Source organism: Sciurus carolinensis, unplaced genomic scaffold, assembly GCF_902686445.1.
Source record: "Sciurus carolinensis unplaced genomic scaffold, mSciCar1.2, whole genome shotgun sequence".
NCBI classification, from domain to species: Eukaryota; Metazoa; Chordata; class Mammalia; order Rodentia; family Sciuridae; genus Sciurus; species Sciurus carolinensis.
The window spans coordinates 2,253,948-2,270,457 of record NW_025920126.1 but is presented as its reverse complement, the minus strand read 5'-3'; the positions used below and the strand labels follow the sequence as shown (position 1 = coordinate 2,270,457).

The 16,510-nt window shown below is 35.2% G+C and overlaps 1 pseudogene; it reads right to left on the bottom strand.

Annotated features, from left to right (window-relative positions):
- Positions 1-725: 725 nt before the first annotated feature.
- On the bottom strand, positions 726-1,877 carry LOC124973949 (cyclin-G1-like; annotated as a pseudogene).
- Between the last annotated feature and the right edge of the window lie 14,633 nt (positions 1,878-16,510).

Here is a 16,510-nt window from a genome sequence, read left to right as displayed (position 1 = left end):
AAATTCATTATAACATTATGGAATCCATATCTCAGCGTTGTGGACAAAAAGGCCTCAAGAGAAGAGGTTTTTATTGCTACAGAAATAGAATTTAAGTAAACAACAACCAGAACAAAAAAACCTCCAACTTAGCCAAAGTCTGCCTAAATATTACCATTGAAAGTAAATCATTCATCTCAGATTCATAATCATATAGATGTTAAATATTAAGATTTAGTTTTAAGAGGAAAAAGATAAATCATTAATGAGTTAAGAAATGTAGATGGCAAGACTGTATAACATATGCAGTGACTAAGTTTACATTTTTTATGCACATAATTACTTTCTAGTAGTTCCAACTGCTATAGCAATGAAACACTGGCAAGTTCCCAACGTGGAGATCATCTCCCATATACTACTTTTTCTTTAAGTATGACTTCCAAGTTCCAAATTATTATTATTATTTTTAATATGGGCCACATTTTTTGTCCTTTTATCCTACTCAGGCTTGTATAACTTTAAATGAGTCAGAACTTGGATCCTACATATTGCAAGATGATAGGAAAACATGTCCTATTTCAGTGCTATTTGGGCTATTAATGCTATTTTCTAAGCTGACAATTTAAATGGTTATTAAATCATCATTAAATGAAACAAACCTATCAGGGGTTGGATAATTTCTTTGTCTAAGGGTGTTGCTTTGTATGTGTAGTAAATGCCTTTAAATATTAGCTGACTAAGTCAGTGTCATTTTTCCCTTTGCTATTCCAACTCTATTTTGTTTGAAAATAATATTGCAATTTTTCAATTGTAGAAGAAAATTATATCATTGGAAAAATTTCTCTACATGAAGAATAACAACCAAATTTGCAAGTTAAGGAACTGTTTCAGGAATTGTTGGAAGGTGAGTTATTCTATAGTAACTATGCTTCAGTTGCCATGCAGTACACCCAGAAACGATCCATTTCAACTTCTGAACATTTGGTTTGGAACACTTGTTTGATGAATATTCAGTTAAACACTTGGATACAAGCTCCTGCCAGAAGATCAAATCTCTGCCATGTATCTTGGAAAGTTTCTGAAGACATTCTACTCCTTCTGTTAACTCTATGCAGTTCTGTGCTTGGATCTCCAAAGCTATGATAGAGAAAGTCAACACAGAAGGCTTTGCTTTAGAAAATATGATCCTGCAATGACAAGCCTTAAGTTGAGCTTCCAGTCTTTCAAAATTAAGGCTATTTCTCCTTTCAAATGGAAAGTTCTCTTGGATGAGTGAATAATAGAATTGTAGAAATTGAAAGGCAGTAGTACCTTTAAATTTCCAACACACCTTCTCCAATACAATCTTTTCCATTCTCATCAGATCTGAAACTGTGAACATATATTGACTTATTTAGATCAAATCAGTTGCCAATGGGACATTCCTTTCTTCTTCTATTGATTTTACAGCCAAATAAAAGCAGCTCAGTCCAACACACCCAAGGTGCTTGGGCTGTACCTTCATTTTAGACAGGAATCTGTCCAGCAAATTCACAGCTAGAAAATATGTCTCCGTGTCGAAGCCAAAGAACTGAGTTAGACTAAGAAGATCTTTTACTTCAAAGTCCCTCAGTCTTACAGTCATTCTGAGGCCATTATCGTGTGCAGACTAAATTAGCCTCAAGCCACAGACATTTGGCTAACTTCTGGACTCCTGTTCCAACAGGGTATTCAGCTGGTGTAGCAGTTTCTGAGAGTCAGTTGTTGTCAGTACCTCTATCATCTTGATAGAGACTGCGGCTCCTTAGCAGCAACCACCCTCCCCGGGCCTACTCCCATTTCGCCCCAGGATAACGGATCCCAGAGGTGGAGAAGGCGAGGGGATTTGCGGGCTAGAGTGGAAAGGCCCGGCGAGGGGGAGCTGTCCTGGGTGGTGGCCTCTGCCTTCCTCAGGGTCAGCTGGGAGCTGAAGCGTTCAAATATTTTGTGGTATTTCATGTATGCTATTAAAATATCAAATAGCAACAACAATTCTGTTTGGATATTGGGTTTTTTTTATTTTTGTTCCTTTTAATTCAAACTTATTTTCAAAATATAAAATAAAAATTATAGGGTTGGGAATATAACTCAGTTGATAGAGTGCTTACCTTGCAAGCACAAGGCCCTGGGTTCAATCCCCAGCACCGCCAAAAAAATAAATAAATAAAAACTATACATATTCATGCAATTAAGTTTTGATATATATATATATTATGATATGATATTTATGAGGATAATCATAACTAGATTTTTCAAAGAACTGTTATTTTTGAAAATAAATATTGGTTCTAAGTTCTACATGGCAGTAGAATTCATTTGATAAAATTATACAAGAAAGGGTTATGTCTTATTCTAATTAGGATTCTATTCTTGTGGGTGGGCATGATAATGGAATTCACTAAGATATTTTTATATGTGTACATAGAAGAATTATGCCTGATTTATTGTCTTTTCTAATTCTATCCCACTTCCTCCTTTTGTTCAGTATTGTCTACTTTACTAAACTTCTATTCTTATCCTCCCCCACTTTATGTGGTTTAGTTGTCACATAATCAGCAAAAACACTTCACCTTTGATTTTTGGGGATTGCCTTATTTCACTTAGCATATTATTCTCCAGATCCATCCTTTCCCTGCAAAAGTCAAAAAGTCATTGTTCTTTATGGTGGATTAATATTCCATTGTGTATATGTACCACAATTTCTTTATCAATAGATCTGTTGAAGGGTACCTAGGTTGGTTTCATAATTTAACTACTGTGAATTGTGCTCCTAATAAACATTAATGTGGCTGTCTCACTGTATTATGCTCATTTTAAATCCTTTGGATATATACTGAGCAGCGAGATAATTCAGTTAAATGGTGGTTCCATTCCTTGAGGAATCTGCATACTGCTTTCCAGAGGAGTTGAAACAATCTGCAATCCCACTGACAATGTATGAGCATTCCTTTTTTCCCGCATCCTCATGAATATTTTATTAGTATTCTTGATATTTGCCATTCTGTCTGGAGTGTGATGGAATGTCAGTGTAGTTTTAATTTTTTTCTCTAATATCTAGAGATGTTGAACATTTTATCAAATATTTGTTGATCATATTTATTCTTTTGGGAAGGGTCTCTTCAGTTTCTTTTACCCCTTTGCTAATTTAAAAAAAAATTCTGTTTTTAGATGTTTTGCTTGTCCTAGATATTAACAACATATGGAGGTGGGAAAGATTTTCTCCCATTCTGTAGTTTCTCTCTTCATGCTATTGTTTGTTTCTTTTGCTGTGAAGAAAGCAGTTCCTTTGCGAATGTGTTGGAATTCTGGGTCTACCTTTTCTTCTAACAGTTACTGGGCTTCTGGTAAAATTTCTAGGTCTTTGATCTACTGAGATTTGATTTTCATGCAGGGTGAGAAATATGAATTAATTTTTATTCTATTACATGTGGACTTCCATTTTTCCCAGCAACATTTGTTGAAGAGGCTATGTTTTCTCCAGTGTGTATTTTAACACCTTTGCTTAACATGAGATTACTGTATTTATGTGGGTTTTTCTGTGTCTTCTATTCTGTTTCATTGGCTTTTTTGCCTACTTTGGTGCCAATACTATGTTATTTTTTTTGTTGTTGTTACTATAGCTCTGCAGTATAATCTAAGGTCTGGTATTGTGATGTTTCAGGCTTTCTACTCCTAGACAAGAATGTCTTCAGCTATTCTGGGCCTCTTATTTTTACTAATAAATTTTATGACTTCCTCTTTTCTATGAAGACATCATAGAATTTTTTCTTTCTTTGCAGTGCTGGGGATGAACTCAGGGCCTTGTGCTTAAAAGGCAAGCATTCTACCAACTGAGCTATATCTCCAGCCCCCATCACAGAAATTTTGATGAGGATTTCCTTGAATCTGTAAAGCACTGTTGATAGTGTGGTCATTGTAAATAGGTTGGGTTCTAAATTTTTCATCTTTTGGAGGCTATTGTGAATTATATAGTTTTTCTAATTTCTCTTAAAGCTGATTAACCAATGATGTATAGAAATTCAATCAACTTATAGGTATTAATTTTGTATCCTACTACTTTTCTAAATTTATTCATGAATTCTAGTAGCTTGTTGGTGGAGGTTTTTGGAACTTCTACATATAGAATTATGTTATTGGCAAAAAGAGATAGTTTGAGCTTTTCTTTTCCTTTATTTCTTTCTGTTCCTCTGGCTAAAATTTGAAGGAGTATATTGAATAGAAGTGATAAATAGAAGTAATCTTTCTCTTGTTCCTGTTTTTAAAGGGAACAATTTCAGTTTCTCTGTTTAGAATAAAGATGACCTTGGGTTTGTCATATATAGATTTTACAATGGTGAGTTAAATTTACTCTATGCCTTGTTTTTTCAGTGTTCTAAACATGAGCAGATGTTGTAAATTGGCAAATGTCTATTCTGCATCTATAGAGATAATTATGTGGTTCTTGTCTTTTATTTATGATGTGTTAGATTTATTGACTTCTGTATGTTGAACCAACCCTTCATCCCTGTGATAAAACCCAGTTGACCATGGTGAAATATCTATTTAATCTGTTATTATAATTGCATTTTTCTTTTTGGTTACCAGAGATTGAACCCAGGGGCACTTAACCACTGAGACACATACCCAACCACAATTTGTATTTTACTGAAATAGGGTTAACTCAGTTTCTTATCACCTCACTTTTGCTGAGACTGGCTTTGAACTCACAATCCTCCTGCCTCTGTCCCCCAAGCCACTGGATTACAGGCATGTGCCAGTGCACCCAAATTTCTGCCCGTATTTTATTAAGAATTTTTTGCATCTATGTCCATCAAGGATAGTGGTGTGGAAAAATTAATGATACAGCAGCTCAATTCACAATAGATAGATTGTGGAACCAACCTAGATGCCCTACAACAGATGAATGGATAAAGAAACTGTGATATATACACACAATGGAATATTAATCAGCCATAAAAAATAATAATATGGCATTTAAAATAAATGGATGGAATTGGAGAATATCATGCTAAGTGAAATAAACCAATCCCCAAAAAACCAAAGGCTGAATGTTTTCCTTGATAAGTGGAGAATGATATATAATGGGGGTTGGAGGGTGGGGAGTGAGAGAAGAATGGAGGGACTTTGGATTGTGTAGAAGGTAATGAGAAGGGGGTATGAAAGATGGTGAAATGAGACAGACATCATTTCCCTATGTACATATATGATTGCATGAATGGTATGAGTCTACATTTTTTACAACCATGGAGACAAAATTATGTACCCCATTTGTGTATGGTGAATCAAGGTGCAGTCTGTAAAACAATAAAAGATAAATAAATAATCTTAAAAAATAACAACCTTCAACAAGAAGGCTATATAAATGAGGAGAAAAATGTGTGTGTGTGTTCTTGTTCGTGAATTAATCAGTACACATTCAAATAAAACAAAACACCAAAACAACAAACTTTTTTCTTCAGGTATAAACTAAGCATGGGAATATGGGATGTGGGCTATCATGGCCTTCCTATTTTTTGTGTTGCTCACCAAGTGGCCAATTGGTGTTTAAGACTTCTAAACTTCCCTTCTTGGGTGATTGGTAAGGGGTGGAATAAGAGGAGCTGTCCATTCCACTCCCAGGTTATGCTCCCCATTGGGTTCTGTGATTAAAGCTCCCATGCTTGGAGTTCCTGGTTGCAAGGGCTTAAGTTTTAGTGGGATTCCCAGTAGCTGTATTGTGTAGTGAGTTGCTGGCAGTGTTCAATAAATATACTTCTAAATCCTGGTAGATGTCAATCTGTGATGGGTTGGGCAGGTCAGGTGGTGAAATGGAGGGTTGAGTGGATCAGCCTGTGGGTCAGATGGCAAAGAAGGTGGCTTGGTCAGGCAGGCCTGGTAGGGAACTGGCAGCCTGTCAGACCAGGCTATGAGACAGACTGTCAAGCTGCAAAATTATTAGCTCAAGTGGGAGCATGGTGTGAGGTCAGGTGTAGGGGGTCAGGAGACTGGGAGCAGAGGGACAGAGGTCCCAGGCAGGTTGGGATCACAGGCACCAATCAGACAGGGTTATATCAGATACCCAATAGGTACCAGGAACAGGAAGGGCACCAGAATGGGTGGGTGTTGGGAACTGGACAGATGCCAGAGCAGGTGGGTGCCAAGAATAGGCAGTGCCAAGGATCAGTCAGGCAGGTGAGTAGAGAGTCAAGTGTCCTGACACCCACCATATCAACTTCCTGATTTTTGTAGGTGGTCTTGTGAGCTTCTGTGAACCACAGGGGTCAAAGGGTTGGAAACAGTTGGGTTCTCTAGACACTTCAACTTGAGTTCACCAGTGCAAAATGCACTCAGTTTCTGATTTTCCCTGGGTTTTTAGGTTCAGTTAAGTCTTTACTTGACTTAGGTAGGTTTACACAGGCCTAACCATAAACTCCCAGATATGGTTTTCCACATTCCATTGGTGCAGCTGTAGTGTATACTCAAGATGGCTCCTGGTTTGACTGTCCACTGATAATTGATAAACTCAGGGTGACTATTTTTAGACCCATTTAGTAAGTTGAACAGTTTCTGGTTCAGCTAAGACAGAGCACCACTCCAGTCTTTTTACTTTAAGCAGTATTTTTACTGCTTGAGTTCTGGTTAATTGAGCAAAAAGAAATGCTGCCTCACTATAATACACCATCTTCCGTGCCTCAACATCAACCCTTTATGATCATATTAAATGTATCCATATCACTTGAAGAGTTTTTATATCAACTCATAAAACCAAAAGTAAGGTGATAGCAATAATAGTATTCATCTTTTATGATGTTTTATGAAGCACACAGTAAATAATAGATTTCAAGTTTTACCCAAGTTTATTTGATTTGGAATTTGGAGAAAAAAAAACATTAAAGTCAAAAAAAAACCTGTAAATGTTAAAAGGTTTATCAGAAGAGGGCAATTATTCTAAATTTGAAGAGTAATGAAAACATGTTAAGAACACAACAAAATTATATTTGTCAAATGATATTTATATTTCATGTGTACATATGTAAAAGTCAACTTTTTATTCATTAAAGCAAAAATTTTTCATGTAAAGAAAAATAAAATTATTCAATATTTTAAAACTTATAAATCAATTTGGGATTGAGCTTTAAAAAAAAAACACTACTGAGCCAGGCACAGTGGTACATACCTGTAATCCCAGCTCTTTGGGAGCTTGATGCAGGAGGATTGTAAATTTAGTCCCACCCTCATCATCATAGCAAGACCCAAAGCAACTTAGTGAGACCCTGTCTCAAAATAAAAATCAAAAATAAAAAGTACTAGAGATGTGGTTAAGTGGTTAAGCTCCCCTAGATACAATCCCTGGCTTAAAAAAAAAGTAAATAAGGCTATTTGGGTCAAAGTGACCATGAAAAAGATGATCGATATTATCTCAAACAAGATTTTGTTTAACATGGCAGTAACCTCATTCCCAACCCCCTGAAGAAACAGTATCCCTGAAGAGAGAAGTACTAATAGAGATGAAGTCTTTGTGGACAATTTCTTAAAAGATGGATTTAGTTGGCTTTGACAAATATCCTGCAATACCAAAATCCTGTCTGTTTAAAAAAAGAAATAAAAAAAATCTACTGATAAATACTAATTTGGGCAAGATCTGAGAGCTACAAAGAAAATTGTGTCAGATATTCATTCCATAGTACCTAATATATATATACCTTACTAATGATAATAGTAGGCAACTATGGCTGGTTCAACTTGCTAAATTTAAGAAATAAGTTTTTTGCATCCCTCTGATAAGGAATTCCTAATCACCACTTTTGAATGACAGGATGTCAATACAAAAGTAACCTTCCAGTGTTGCTGTGTTGTTCTCCATCAGGGATTTAAAAATCTTTTGTAATTTGTTTAATCAAAGTCTATCAAAAGTGTTAACTATTAGGATTATGGATGGTTAAAGAAATCTTTTTACAGTGTGAGGATGATCTGCTTATAATCAACCCCTACTATGAACTCAGATTTTCAAATTCTATATTGCTGCATTAAACAACCACACCTCATGTGGAGGTGTCCACTAAAATTACTACATTTTGTAACAAGTCACCTATCTGGGATTCCAGATTAGACAATAAACCTGAATTTTGATATCAGATGTAAAGCAGGCTATCTTTAGCCTTACAGAAGTCAGGAACCTGAAACAGGTACATGGGTTCCTGGAAATGTCAGTGTTATGGTTTAGATGTTTGTTGTTCCCCAAAAGTTCATGCATGAGACAATGCAAGAAGGTTTAGATGTGAAATAATTAGGTCATGAGAGTTTTACCTATTCAGTGCATTAATCCTCTGGTAGGGGCTGAGTGGTAACTAGGCAAGCAGGGTTTGGCAGGAGGAGATATGTCCCCTGGGGGTATGCCTTTGGGGTTTATATTTTTCCTTGATGAATACAGCACTTCCTGTTTCCTGAACCATATTCCCAGGTGCTTTCAGCCACCACACTCTCCTGCCATGATGTTCTGACTATTCCCAGGCCCTGAGGAATGGAGTCAGCCATCTCTGCACTGAGATATCTAAAACTGTAAACCGCAAATAATCTTTTCATCCTCTAAAATTCCTCTTGTACAGAATTTTAGTCATAGCAATAAAAAATCTGACATAAAATGTCAGATACTGCCATATTAAGACCCCTAATTTTACACTAATAGGTAAAATTCTATATGAGTCCTTAAAAGGAACAAATAAAACATCAGACTTGTACACCAGAATTCCAAACCACCTTTGAGAAGTTAAAACAAAGCCTCATGACAGGCCCTGCCCTAAACCTGCCTGACACATAAAAGGTGTTAAGAATCTATATAAATGAGATACAAGGTGCAGTCCTTAAAGTTCTCTTACACACATTGAAGACAAACTGTGATCAGTAATTTATGTGTCAGAACAGATTTAACACACAGTAAAATGTGGGTCCTCTTTCCTTTTGGTTGTGATTGGCACTTGTGATTTACCACAAGAAGTTGAGAAACCCACAGTCAATTCATGAGTGCATTTGTACATCATCAAGTCCTGTCCTGCTGAAACAGAAGGGTGGATGTTAACTGACTATTGGGAGTGTAAGGAGATTCCAGACCATCCCATTTGACATTCCAAATGTCAACTTTAAAACAAATCATGTCTACCTTAAATCAAGGAATCCTGTTTCCATCAGATGATAATGGACCAGTACAACATGATGACTCAGAGATCTTGGAGACTCTTCAGCAAGTTGGATAGGCTTGATTAGTCTATCACTGAGATAAACTGGAACCTCTTTACTGACAGAAGCAAGCTCATGGGCAATGACCAATGGATAGCTGGATACTCTGTAGTCATGGCACAACAGATATTAAAAACTGACATTTTGCTTCTAAAAACATCAGCCTAGAAAACCATTATTTTTCTGACAAAAACTCTGAATAACCAAAGGAAAGGGAGCAAACATTTATATTGACTCAAAATATGCCTTCAATTTAGTACATGCACATAGAGTTACCTGGAAAGAGGACTCCCCCCAGCTAAGAACGAAGACATTAAACATGCCCTTGAAAATATTGTCAGTAATATAAGCTGTATCCACATCAAAGGAGATGGTAAACATGTATTGGCCTGGCTGTAAGATGACTGATATCTATGTAATCAGAAAAAAATCAGTTACTGTTGGGGCAACCAAAAGGGTAAGAAATAACACACTCCTTATCAGGGCCTTAATAACTCAGCATGCATCAAACCAATTACAAACATTTTCATACTTAGGTGAATGAGAAAAGAGATGAGGAATGGAGTTTTGACTTCTAGGAGGATACTGCTAAGTACAAATAGAAATCCCATGAGCTTATATCTTCTGCCTGAGGCATTGGATTGCTCTGCATAAAACACTTTCAGGATAGTGTTCACTATGAGAAAGTATCTTGGTAAACTTCATCAAGCCCCACTTTAGAGGGCCATGCTTCCAATTGACTATTAAGCAAGTGATTTAAAACTGTGATTGATTTTTTCACTCAAAACAATTCAAAGACTAATAGGCAGACTATCATTTAAAAAAGACTCAGTATGTAAAAATATAGTCTTTTGATGATTGACAAGTAGATTTTACCCAAATGCTCTGTCATAAGAATCTTTAAATATTTGCTTGTACTGGTAAACACTTTCTGTGTGAGTCAGGCTTATTCTACCAGGATATAAAAGACTTCAGAAATAATAAAAGACTTCAGCTCTAAAAGGAGCTGTTCCTAAGATATGGACTCTCCCTCCAAGCAAAGTAGCCTTGGACTATCTTTCATTGCAGAAGTGATCCAATGATTTAGCAAAACATTGCATATCCAGTGAAAGTGATATGTATTCTGGAGACCTCCAAAAACCACTATCATTTTCTAGGCTCAAAAGTTGACCTTAGTTTATGACTCTTTTTGACAAAATTCACCTGAATTTTCCCTCTTAGGAATCATTTTTATATCTTTCAAATACTACTGATAAAATACATAGATTTGGAAAACACAGTATGAAGCAGGGTACATCTGGGTAGAAAAGAGTGACCAGAAATGCTACAAAAAATATTAACTCCAAATATAAATTCCTTTCATGATTCAGGATTCTCTTATGATGACCCTCCCTGTCTTCATGACCCATTCTGGGTCAGTGTAAAATACAGGAAATTAACTACACAAAGAGGACACCAAATCACTTAATGATAACCATTCAGGCACAGGATAATACAAGCAAGGTGCTGGTTACTAGTATACTTTCAAAATGTGGGCCCGAAAAGATAAAATATTAAGGTGTATTTGTGTTGAAATGGAATTTAGTTCAGTACCTTACCTTAGAAAAACCCGGGAACTTACTGTCAGTTCTGGCTGCTTCCAACCAACCTTTATTCCTTTTTACACAATACCTAACCCTGCAGACTTATCATTTTCTGGCTTCTGCTGCATTCAGGAAACCTCTCTACAAATTATCCATCACATGAACATCAGAGTGACAGAGCCTATGACAAAACTACCCAGACATCAGGGACCTAAAAATAGATTCAGAGCTTTGCTGGAGTCAAAGACAGAAATCTTCCAGATTATGAAATCCACCCCCTATTATCTGTCTGTGAATCTTATTAGATAATTCTCATCTCTTCAACCTGAGTGAACAAAGTTCCAGGCTCAGATTCCTTTAGCCCAGAGTGGCAGGTAAAGAATTCAAAATCTGGTTGCAATACACAAGATTGACTGGTTCTTGGCTACAACCCTTTCAGAAAGAGAATGTAAAGTCATATCAATTTGCCAATAACATTATCAGTAATGTCTATTTAGAAATGTAAATAATAGTGAGAATTACTTTCAATTTTCAGGTTTTATAACTCTTATGTTCTGGTTGTGTGTATGTAAGAGTGTGTGTGTGTGTGTGTGTGTGTGTGTGTGTGTGCATGTTTAAACCCAGGGCCACTTCTAAACTGAGCTATATCCCCAGTTCTTATTAAAATTTATTTTGAGACATGATCTCACTAAGTTGCTGAGGCTGACCTCAAGTATGATTCCCCTGCATCAAGAACCCAAATGACTGAAATTTCAGGTGTAAACCACCACAACTAGCTCATCCTCTTGTAATTTGAAGAAGCAGCCTGATCTCTACAAAGGAGAATGTCCACAACAGCAGAACTGTCCATGAAAATCAAATATGAACCACACGTGAAACCTTGAAATTTTAGTGGTCACATAAGTAAAATCAATTGTAATAATTTATTTAACCCAACATACTGAAACATTTTTATTTTAATTCATGACCAATATAAAATCATTTATTAATTGTACATATTTCTAGCAGTAAACATTCACAACTCCTGTGTGTTAATTTTCCAGAACATCTCAATACAGATGCCACATTCAGGGGTGTGGCACCCTCAGTGGCAAGATACTGCCAAAATGCAAATGCAGATTTGAGGGTTCTGAACCCACAAATTCAGGGAAGTGAATGACCTGGAACCTTTTTTGAAAAATCACAGTTGAGGAAACATGACTTCTCTCCCCAAATCTCTTTTGTCCCAAGTGGGGAAGAGATGGTACCCTGAGAGAAGTAAGTCTCCAAAGGTAGAACACTGTTTCCCAACTGCTGTTTGGCAGTGGAACATCCCCTTGCAGACATGATATGGTGAATAACAGATGATGTTGTCCAAGAAGAAATGAATCCTATGTGAACTTCGGATCTGTTCTTACATTGAACACCAAGTTTTGATGTGAAGGGAATAGACTAAAGACAAATTTCTTATTTTGCATTTTAGCCTTGATCCTAATCTTAGGCTATGGTTGTTTCATCCTTTGCTGTGGAGTCCTGTGAGAATTTAAGCACTGTCAACATGTTTTCTTGTCTCCATGCATTTTCATGTAACTCAAAATGATCTAATAAAAGAGTACATATTAACTCAGAGGAACAGGAACTTAGTACCTATTACATGTCTACTGCTTGTCAGTTTATTTGAAATCAGAATGCCATTTTTCCTAGCAGGCTGTTTATAATGTGTGTGTTGTTGGACATCTATTAAGCATAACTAGCTACCCCCAAGCATAGTAGTTTATAATTTAAATTGTCAGATCATGATGAAGACAAATTTAGGCTGGGTTTACATAGGCTCTTCTTCTTGTGTCTGCTGGGCTCCATCAGACATATATTCTGTTACTGGACTTTGTGTCTCTACTTTTGGGAGAGAGTTGGATATCCCCCAGGGAATGTTTATTCTCCTCCACATGTCATCTTATTTTTCATAAGTTTTTATAGAGTTGGTAGAGTTTGGAAAGGAAAAGAAAAAGCTTTCAAAACATTTCAGACTTAGGCATAAACCTGGCACACGGTCATGTTCACTGTGTTCTACTGACCAAGTATATAAGCCATTCTAGATCCAAAGCTTGAGAAGAAGATTCTGTGTGTAAATGGGAACTGTAAAAGAACACAATGCCAAGGGGTGGGGAGCATGAAGAACTGGAGATGGTTTTCCAATCTTTCATTCTGCTTTTTTTTAGATAGTTTATATTATTTTTCAAATTTGGAAAAATTTACAACACTGTTTCTACTAAAAGCCTAGTCTGGGATGAAATTCAGAATCACTACTACCTGGTTCCAAAACTCAAATAACTTTCCTAGACAACATTAGTTGTACATATGCTCTAGATCAAGAAAATGAAGGAAATCTTCTGTAATGAATGCAGGATTCTTTTAGATTTATATCCCCTGAGTACTTCTTATCAGGAATATTCACAAGAGAACACCTCAAGTGTTTTAGAAATCCTGGAATAATATGAATAAATAGCTTAGGACTATGTTTAAGAAATAAAATCTCAATGATTTTTTAAAAATAGTTTTATCATAGGTTAAATTGGAAAATGTGTTTACTGCACTCTACAATGTTTGCATTCCTCTTTAGTATTTGTAACTACTTATCACTTTTAACCCAGACTAACTGAAAACACTGTGCCTAAAAGAACATTTTAATATGAAAGCAAATGCCCAAGACAGATATGCTGAGAGGACATTCCCTCCAGCTAAAATTTGATCTAACACCTGAGTACTATGGAAGTCATCTTTTGATTTTAACAGTGTAAAACACCCTTGGAACCAAGTTTTTAATGTATCAACCTTGGGGGAAGATCTATCCAAACTGTAGCACCTATATTACCTAATATCTATCCTTTTCACAAAGTCATCATTGTTTCTCAATGAACTCATATTTACTAAGATTACACTATTTAATCTATCTACACTATTTACACTACTTAAATTACACTATTTACAGGGCACTCTTGTTAGTACTCTGCTCATGAAGAGCATCATTGAGGTGAAAGATTTTACTGGGAAAAATTTCAATCCAAAGGAAAGTCAAACTGGGTATAGTGGTGCATGCTGTAATCCCAGAAACTCAGGAGACTGAGGTGGGAGGAATACAAGTTTGACAACAGTGTCATCAACTTAGTGACATTCTGTCTCAATATAAACAAAAACTAAAAGAGCTGGAGATGCAACTCAGTGGTAAAGGACTCTTGAGGTTCATACCTGTACTGAGAAATAAATAAAAACAATTCCACTTACCAAAAAGAGGCCAAAATAAAATAAAAACATAAAGATGTCACCCCCAGGGTTAAGACAAAAATAAATGCCTTAGAATATTAAAATCCATAAGATGAGTAAACATGCCCTACTTTTAAACAAAAACCAAATTTTTACTGTTATTCTAAGATACACAATTTTGGGCAAATTGATCATATATAATATTTGCATTCATATATGCTTTTCATGCAAAACACACAAACAAAGCATTCATGTTAAGTTTCATAAACTTTCCCAAGGAAATGAAAGAGTGAAATCAGTCTTGCTCATAATACATGAATAATCAATTGCTTCTATCATAATCCAAGAAGCAATTAAGATCTTAAGAACTAATGTAGATCAGATATTTATATTTATACAAATGGTTAATTACAAAAATTTTTAAATACATAAAAGAGCAAATAGTACAATATACCTCTCACCTAGATTTGACATCTGCTAATTATGCTACTTTAATTTTTTCTATGTTCCTACCCACTTCCCACCAAGCTCCAAATTATTTACTTTTGGGTTAGTTCATAAGGAAACATATTGAATATAACAAATATTAACTGCGCAGTTTTGACAAATATACCTATAAAATGTTATTGCTTTTAAGCATAGAATATTTACAATATCCCAAGAAAAATTCTTGTGGATATTTCCAGTCAACATTTTCCTGCCTCAGATCAAAGTTATGATTATGATTTTTTGAACCCTGGGTTCATTGTGCCTATAATCACACAATACACATGAGTTTAGGTCCAGCTGTTTCAGAACACAATGCTTATGAGATTCCACCAGAGTATGTGTTTCAGTAATATGCTCCTTTGTATTGCTGAGCAATACTGTGTAGAAGCATGACAATTTGTTCATCCACTTCAGTAATAAAAAACATCTGGATTATTTTCTGTTTTGCACTATTAGGACTACAGGGTCTGTGTACATTTTTGAACAAATACCTGTGGTGCTCAGTTTGATTTCTTACCAATATTTAAATGTGGTAGATTTTGATTTTTACTAGTTGCTCTAAAGATTATAATATGCCTCTTAACATATTGCAGTTTGCATAGATAATATGCCATAAATTTTATAACAAATATATAAAAATCTTAGGCTGTTTTCTCCTATCTTCTTGTTCAAGAATTGGTTTGTATTTGTGCATTATAAGATCTGCAATACAGTGTTATAACTTTTGCTTAAAATAATTATAGATTTTTTCAAAAAAATTGAAATTGTATTAATGAATGTTTAAAAGGACTCACATTTAAACTATACAATGTAATGTTTACATCTGTTCCACCTATAAGTCTCATATCCTTCAGTGAATACTGCCTACAATAGTTGTTAGTATAATTATGTGTAATATGATTATATATACTGTATGTATTAATTTAGAAAATTCTGTAACATTTTTACCTACAGGCAAGTTTAAACAACAACTTGTATGGGGCTATGATTGTAATTAAATGATGCAGTAGTTCTTTGGCATGTGTAAAACCCTGTGTTTGATTATTGGAAGCATAAAATCAAATGCAATAGTTTCCAGTAAAGTCATGACAATGTACAGACATTCCTACAGATATATGGTGAATTTACTCTAAATTATCTTCATGGAAAACTACAGAATTCAATGGGTTGCTCTTTCTGTCATATACAATAGAAACTTTGTTCTTTAAAATGTGAAATATTCTATTGGAATTTTTCTTACTAATAATTCTTGTTAATTTCTAATATCATTAAGTAAATGCAATCAATCAGGTCCTATCACATACCTTTGGGACCCAGTGAACCTTATAACCTCAGGTATAATATTTATTTGAAGCTTCATTAAGAGTTTAAAAGAATACAATTTAAAAATAGATCAAGGGAAGAAAATTTGAAGTCTAGAAATAAATGACATGCCTGAGTACAATTTATTTTTGAAAGAGTTGTCAAGATAATTTAATAGAGAAAGGACAGTCTCTTCCACAAATAAGCTTAAGGTGAATAGTTACTTACATGCAAAGGATTGAGATTTATATACAATAATCTCAAAATAAAACATTTAAAAAAATTTTTTAGTTGTCAATGGATCTTTTATTTTATCCATTTATATATGGTGTCATTTTAATAGCTAAAACTAAATTTAAAGAAAGCCAAATTAAATATTCATGAATTCATATTTGATAATGGAGCCTTAGGCTGCAAGAATAAATGCAAGACAAGTGTTTAATCTTTACTAAAATAAAAGCTCTGTGCAAAATAGAACATTGCCATGGAAGTAAGTAGATAATTTTTACAGTTTTACTGTGTTTGAAGAGTTGTCTCAACAAATTTTTAGCCTGAGCTGAAGACCAGTCATTTTTTTCTTTTTGAGAAGATGATTAGAGCTAGACACACAACACTTCTGTTTTAGGCTTTCACACTACAGTACCTCTGTGCATCCTCCATATTCACCCAAGCGCCAGAGACCATAC